Below are 7854 nucleotides of genomic sequence, written 5' to 3'. Positions count from 1 at the left end.
AACTCAGAGCTGTAATCAATCGTTTGACCTGCAGCTTTCCCTTTTTCTTCTGCCTTTCCCTGCCTGCCCTGCCAGGCAAGGTGTCTCTGGCTGACACAGTTCAGCTGTAAGGTGCAGTGCTCCACAGGGCTTGCCAAAGGAGCCTAGCGAGGGTCTGCTGTGCTTTAAACCACAACCATTTAGATGGGAAATGTGAGGATGACTCCCATGGACTTGCAGCCACCTCACCATCCTTCTGCCACAGCCAGGAGCTGAAGGTGAAATGAGACTTCTTTGCTTCTGCTTTACCCTCTCCTCACTAGCCACAAGGACTTCTATGGTTCCATTCAGATCTGGCATGGAAACACCTGTTGTGTGAATTAAGTGGAAGACAGGTGACCCTTTCTTCAGGCTGCAGCCAGTGGTGAAACCCAGAGTCAAGAAGCACTTCTGCTTCTCCAGGCAGCTGCCTCCCCTGCCTTCCATTACAGCTGGTCAGAAGAACTCTCTGCTTAGTAAAGCAGCCCTGTGGACAGCTCTGTTGGGATGTCCTCCAGGTTCTTTCAGATCTGCAGATGATCACTCATGGGTGGACAGTGATGCTGCAAGCACTGTACATTTTCCCATCAGAAACTACTTGCGTAAGGTTGGTCCTTCAGGTTGAGTGGACGTCATTGACCTATTAAAGCTCTGCTTTATATAGGTGTGGATTAATGCAGCTTTTCTTGAGCACAGTGACAGAGGCACAAGTGAGAGGAGAGTGCTGCAATTGAGAGTCTCTCAGAAAGGCAGTGGCATGCTCTTGGCACATATCTAGGCTGTGTCTCAGTGCCTCAAGCCTCCTGTGCCTGTCAGGGCTGTCAGAGAGGGTTATTTTAAACAACAGGGGAAGAGAGAAACTCAGTGTTGGAAGTAGGTGGGAAATCCCAGGGCCATCAGTGCCCATTGGCTTAGGAGGAAAGATGTCACAGCAAAAAGTTTTCCCTCTGAATTGTTGCTGGTCACGCATCTACCTGGGGCCTTACTGGGCTGAACCAATGGCAGGGGTGATGTTATGCAACAGTTCCTGATTTGCAGCAGTGAAAACAGGAGGAAAAATGAATCTGGCATGTCTCAGCAGCACCTTGTCACACAGGACAGTGAAGCTGAGCAGCAGCAGTTCCATCCCAAGGATAACCCGTTTCTGGGAACCGGTAACAAAGCTCCACTCCCAGAAAGGTCAGATTTGGAAAAGCTCAGGCTTTATTTGAGAGCCACTTGGACAGTTTGAGAGTTTGTCCCCTTTTTTGGTGTGTTTTTCTCTCCCTTGCTGGCTTCTTGCTCTAGCCTCGTCGCCACCTGCCTGCTCCAGCCTTGTCACCAACCACCAGAATCAAACATTACCTCCAAGGGAAGAAGGCGAAGCATCAGCAGTGGCAAAGACCTGCCTGCTGCAGGGTTGTTCCTGACAGGCTCAGACTACAAAACGTCCCCTTTGGCATCCCAAGACAGCTCACAAGCAGGAGTGTTTCTGCTCACAGCCTAAGCTCGAAGACATTGTCCCAGTGTGTGGGCTCTCTCTCACCACTGCCTCAGCAGCTTTCTTCTTTGCTGCATCAGGAAGGTAAAGGGGCTCAGCCCAAATGTCTGGCATCTCTCTGTTCCTCACACCCCCTGCCCCTGCTATCTGTTGTAGTGCAGGAAGAGAGAGCAAGCCTGTCTCTGGGTTTGACAGCTCCCTTCTGCTCCTCCACCTTCCGTGGCCACTACCTTGCCTGCCAGCTGAGGGGCTGCTTGCTGGCGCGCAGACCCTGCCGCTCCTTGGCAGGGAACTGGGCACAGCCAGCACTGCCAAGCAGCACTTCCTGTGGTCTGCCTGTGCCACAGCTCTTGCTTGGTGTCATCTGCTGCCATCTTCTCATTTTTCTTTCCTCAGGCATATGCCTCAAGACATGGGAACAGGTGGGTGGAAGGGGGATCTCAGTGGGCTGGGGGCAACAGGAGGGGACAGGGCTCCTTAGGGGCACAGGTGTAGGCATGAAGCATGTGTGCTTTGGTCTGCTTCAGAGCTTTGGATGGGTGCTGGGCTGTAAAGGGAGACTTGACACTGCTTCTCATGAGAGGGTTGGTTTCTTCCTTGGCCACTGCCACTGTAGAACCTCAGCTGGACTTGGCTGCTGTGCCCCGGGGGCAGGCTTCCCTTGGGTGGAGCAAAGGGCTTTCAGCAGGGCTTTCACACTGCTGCTGGGTGTTCTGCTCTTTCACTGGTTTACCTTCAGTGCCTGGTGTTCCCTGTAGAAGACCTTGTTGACCTTTTTGCTGTGGAAACACACCCTTGGCTTAGGAAAATCTCCTCTCACAGGCTGCTCTTGAAGGGGATTGGTGTGGGGGAAAGGAAGCTTTTGGAAGCAGGGGAAGATTGAGGCAATCCTTGCAAGGTGATTCCTTGCCCTGTGCTAAAGCTGTTGAGGCTTGGAACAAGGGGAGTGGATTTCACTCCAAAAGAACATGTTCTGGGGTAGTTGAGCAGCTGTGAATTTGGGGTTATTCCTGAAACTGTTCCTGAGCTGGGAGAGGGAACTGAACGCAGCACTCAGAGCATCCAACAGGCCAGCTCCTCCTCTGGTGTAAACTGGGATAGGCACAGGGCCTTAGCCCTGAATGGTTCTCTGAAGCCTGGCTACCAATCTCTTCATCTAATCCCATGCACTGAGAGGTGAAGCTGTGTTCCTACTCTTGCAGAACTTCACTGCTGTGTTTCTAGCACCCTGCATGGGCTCAGTGAGCCCGTGGCTGGGCACTGGTGTGTGTGTGGCTGCAGCAGGCTGCTGCAGTGCAAGGGACGTGCTGTGGGAGACGTTTCATCTCCAGCAGTACCCTGGTCAGTGTGGTGAGTACATGAGCACAGTGCATCCAGGGCAGAGGAGACCTATTGACCAGTGTCTCCAGTCACCACACCAGTGCCATTGTTTTTTAATCCTTCCCCCCCTTCCTTGTTTTCCTGACACATTTTGGTCCCCTTTTCTCTTCTCCCCTTTTCCCTTAAGTAGAGATGACACAGATCAATACCTTTGATGGAAAGTAATAATCAGGCCTATTAAGTGACAAAGGTTTACTCTGTAACAGCTGTGCTGGCGGGAGAGGAGAGCTTGTCTGACTAATGAATCATGAAACAATCAGGCAGTAGCCATTTGTGTTTAGATCTGTAAATATGGTGTGGTTCAAGTGCCAGACCATCTCCAGCACTCCAGCTGGGGGCACAGATGGTCCACATTCAGAACAGCACAAGTGTAAAGAAAAGCTTCCCCCCCTTCCCCCTCTCCTGCTCTGTCCCATACTGCCCCTCTCAAAGGAACAGCTCAGCTAGCTGGAGGGTAGCCCTGGGTGGTGGGCAGGACTGGCAGTGCTGCCCTGCCCAGCTGGGCAGCTCCAGCAAGGTGCCTGTCCACTTGAGTGGCCAAGGGGAGAACAACCAGGGAGCCACTCCAGGCCTCTATCTGTGCAAGTCCCAAGTTTCAGACTAAAGATTGGGTTTGTTCCTTGTCTTCTGCCCCTTTGATTCCTGCTTTGTGCTCTGCTGGTAGCAGGAATCTTCTGAAGGGCAAGGTGATGTCACCTGTTAGCTCTGAGGGGTGAGCCAGTGGCACATCAGCAGTCCAGAGCTCAGGCCCAGCGATGAGAGAGAGATGAAGCTGTCAGGAAGCTCAAGCTGTGCCCACTCAGCTGAGTGCTGGCTGCTGGGGCAGCTTTTCCCTCCAGGAGGCCTGAAGGTGCTTCTCACTATTGTCTTGTATGTTTTTCTTCCCCCAGCAGCTGGTGGCATGCTAATAAAGCCTGTGGAGTGCTTTCACCTGCAAGGAAGCAGCAGATGAAGTAGCAGAAGGACTGACATTTTGACAAGTTCCGTGCTTTGATACGGGCTTGAGTGCAGTGGATGAGACACCTGATTTCTGCTGTCTTACAGGAATGGAGGCCCAGAAGAGCCAAACACCAGCAGAAGGTATCATGCAGAAATCAACAATTCAGACCCAAAGATCTGCCTTTAATGGCTGTGTGCTGTTGGTGCTTAGCTGCCCATTGCAAGGGAGCTTGCTGCTCCGAGCATTTCTTTCCTCTGGCAGCATGTGCACCGGTTTGTGTGGCTGGCTGTGTGTGCATTTACAAACACATTTCCCTCTTGTCAGCTCCTTCATCCCAGCACTCTGGAGCTGCACCTCAGGCTGGCTTAGTGAAAGAAGCTATTGCTGCAGTGGGGCTCTTGCTATTGCAAATATGTATGCTCTGGATGTGCTTCTGATTTCTTTTGCTACAGATGGGTAATTGAGCACAAGATGAAACAAAGGAATAGCTTTATGTGTGCAAACCAAAAATTCACTGGCTGGCCCAAGCGTGGGAGTGACAAAGGCACAGCCAGGTGAGTGTGCAGCTTAACTGGCAGCTTTTTTGAGCAGTCAGGCTGTGTTGCTGTGGGTTAGAAGAAGTCAATGTCTGTCTCTGCCCTGCTGGAATTACAGGGTGTACCTGAAAGTATTTCGACAGAAATTTTTCTTGTCTTTTTGTTGTCTTCTGACAACAAAGTGGTGAGATGGGATGGGTCAGTGGGAGGAAATGGTTGATTGTTAGCATTGTGATCTGCTCGTCAGACCTCTCTGGAGGAGGGCCTGGCAGAAGGGAGGGTATGACCTGCCTTTCCTATTCATCTTAGGAGTCTTGAGTTATCCAACGTCGCTGCTCATTGATGCTCACTGCTGCTCGTTTCTCTTACGGATGGCCACTCCCTCAGCAGCTTCATGTTACCTTCAAGGAAACATCTTTCGAGGGGCTCTTGCCTGGGGCTGTAGCTCTGTCTGGCACTCCTCTTGCTCTTGCTCTGCGCATCATCTTCTGTAGTTGTCCCTGCTCAGACATTACTGCACTGCAACCGTGAGTCAGGGATGGCATTTCCCCTGTTGGGAATTTCTATTCATTTTGCTCTTGCCATATGAGTAACTGCAGGGCACAAGCCAGTGAAAAGACATGTGCCTTTTTTCACTTGGAAACCAGAGAGGTGCCTGTGCCTGCCTTCTAGCTGCTCTCTGGCAGCCTGCAAGGGCCAAAAGCACAGAGAGACATTTGGTCTCCAGAGCCTTGTGGGTAAGGCAGCGATTTGGCTGCCTGCAGGTTACAACATGGACAAGGAGTGGAGCAGACTATGGGCCCTTATCTTGTGAAATCTGCTTTCTGCTCTGCAGTGGGGAAGAAACTGAGGGGGCTCAGTGAGTGGAGCTCTGCTGACAGCCCAAGAGTCTTTTTGTCTTCCCTGCAAAGGGTCAGAACGCAGATCTCATCATGAGCACTCCCTGCTCAGAGCAAAGCTTGGAATTCACTGCCCTGCACGTCTGGCTGTGTGAGGTGCTCTTGGTGAGCTTAGTTATGCTGAAGAGCTGCGGGGACAACAGTCAGCCAGAGAGTGCAGAGAGTGATGGCTGGCTTGACTGGTGTGTCATCACTCAGCGTCCTGGTGGAAGGCTGTCTTGGACTCTGATCCTTTCTCCCCCTCTGCTGCGCTAAGGAGCAGCACATCTCAGTGTAGTCCATTGACAGAAAGAAAGTTCCTGAACTCAGAGCAAGTGCCTGATGTCTAGGGCTCACCTGCACTGCGGGATATAGCTCTGGGGAAAACATTTCCGTTCAGAGGACTTCACAAAGAAATCTAATTAAAGTGTGAAAGGAGGCCACAGTGAGCAGAAAGCACTGAAGAAATGTCTGAAGCCTGCCCGAGGAGCCACAGCACAGCCTTCAGCTGCTGCAGGTTACTGGGCAGCCCTCCTGATGTTTAGGGAAGAGGTTTGGCTTCTTGTCCCACGAGGGCTCAGCCCGCAGCCTTCACCCTAGCAGGGCTTTTTCACGAGTGTTTCAAAGTCCCTCAGCCTTGCTAAGTCAGGGTGACATAGTCTGAAATAGGGATAAAGGGCAGGAGGGAAGAGGCAGCAGACTTCTTGGGATTTCCCTTTGTTTTCCTTTCTCTTTCTCTTTAAAGGCATTATCTCATGTGGACAAAGGAGCAAGTTTGCCAAGCCCCCAAGAAATACAGATTTTGTAGGCTTCAACAATAGCAGCATTCTTGCCAAAAATCACATTAAGGCCCACCTCATTTGAGCTGCGGAATGCTTATGTTAGGCACAAAGGTGGGTGAGAAAAGCCCCCAGACTCTTTCAGCGATGTCAGTGCAATCAATGCAGCTCTCAAAGGTAATTCTCTGATTTAAGACCTGCTCTTCCCTTGGCAGGATTTCTTGCTTGCACTGACCGAGGTGCTTTTGGCAACAAAAAGAAGTTTAAACTCATGGAAAAATAATTTCTTCAGGAAGTGGTTTTCCTCCTCCTCTTGTCCAGTAGGCCTTCTTTCCTTTCTTCTTCTGGGGAGGGGAATTTCTTTTTCTGTAAGCAAGGCTTAGTTTTATTTTTTTGAAGACATCTTAGATGAAGTGAGTAGGGCCATGCACAGCTGGCTTCTGAAAGTCGTAGTTCTGCTGCAACTTCCCTGCTGGGATCCTGACAATCTCCCTGTTATCAAAGCGTGCAAATACTGGATGTGACAACTAGTGCTTACGTCAGGGAGGGGTTTGGCGTGGCCGCCAGAAGAAGGGGGCCACTAACAATCGTGCCCCCCGTGGCAGAAGCCCTGACAAATTCATCTCCTCGCACGGGGAGCCTCTCTCTTCTCTGCGCTGCTCGCAGCCGCTCAGCGCCTCCTTTGCCTTGGGCCAAATCACCAGGGCCGTCCCTTGAACGCTTTGCAGGACTTCAATAGAGGATCATGCTGATCGTGACTTCAGGGCACCGGGGGGTTTTCTTCTTCTTCTTCTTTTTTAAAGCCTAGAAATAAATGATTTAACTAATATCTGAGTCAGGCTTCGAGCTTTTGCATGTCATTCACTTCAAGGTTGTGTTAAACTTGTTAGCATCAGCTGGGGTTCTTCTTTTGCCAACCTGCTTAGCAGAATCCAGGGAAAGAGAAAAATCAGCTAAATGTCATCAGCTTGGTGTGTTTGAAGTGTCACATATTGTAATCATTAACTACCAGCTTGCATTGTCTGGATATGAATTTTAGTTTTTAGGGCTGCCTTTATTCTCTGCTATTAAAAGTCATCAGCACATAGCAGACATCTGAAGTGTCTCGTTTTAAAGACAGATAACTTGGCAGATTGGTCAGCTAGATGATCCTAAAGGACCTTCTTGCCTGTTTGCACAATTTTGATGGCTCTTTCAGAAATCAGGTATCAGGACTTCCATCTGCCTGGAAAAGTTGCCCTTCAAACTCAGTTTGTCCCAGTCTGAGTCCTATTCTGCTGTGCAGAGGAGGAGCTGTACAGAGTGAAGCTGGCTGTTTAAGATGATTTCTGTGCAGCACATGAATCAACAGTTCAGCTGCTCCCAGCCATCAGGAACCACTTCACTGCTTTTAAGCAGAACAGCCCGGAACTGGAGCCCTGGGCCAAATCTGTTGTCCTCCATAGGGCACAGCTGTACCTGCTCCTAGCAGGAGCAGGCTCAGTAGTATGTTTTAATTTGACAGCTGAACTTAAAGGAGCAGGGGCAACACGTGAAAAGCTTCAACAACAGCTGCTAACTGGTCATCACAGAGTGCTGGAGGAGGTCTCTCTGTCTCACCCTGCATGGGTAGACCCTTGTGCTGCACAGAGTGCAGAACATTCTGCAAATAGATGTGCATCAGGAAAATGTTAAAGATAGCTTAGTTGAAGTGCACCAATAAATACAGAGTTACAGTTTTAAACACATGCTGGAGATTCCCATGACCACAGGGGTCCTGCCTCTTGTTTAACAGCCTGGTGGTCTGAAACATCAAGGTCAGAGTGCATCTATTGGTCTGTGTGTCTATTGTCTGCACTTCTAA

General features: G+C 50.3%; 1 long non-coding RNA gene across 1 annotated transcript; it reads left to right on the top strand.

The window, feature by feature from the left end:
• The first annotated feature begins 3775 nt into the window (after positions 1 to 3775).
• On the top strand, positions 3776 to 4746 carry LOC135178629 (uncharacterized). The gene is made up of 3 exons (XR_010303652.1): positions 3776 to 3958; positions 4271 to 4372; positions 4664 to 4746. It is a non-coding gene; the product is annotated as an uncharacterized LOC135178629 (long non-coding RNA).
• The last annotated feature ends 3108 nt before the right edge of the window (positions 4747 to 7854 follow it).

This window comes from Pogoniulus pusillus, chromosome 10 (assembly GCF_015220805.1).
Source record: "Pogoniulus pusillus isolate bPogPus1 chromosome 10, bPogPus1.pri, whole genome shotgun sequence".
NCBI classification, from domain to species: domain Eukaryota; kingdom Metazoa; phylum Chordata; class Aves; order Piciformes; family Lybiidae; genus Pogoniulus; species Pogoniulus pusillus.
Note: the sequence above shows the minus strand (reverse complement) of the source record. Positions and strands in the feature narration are given on the sequence as shown.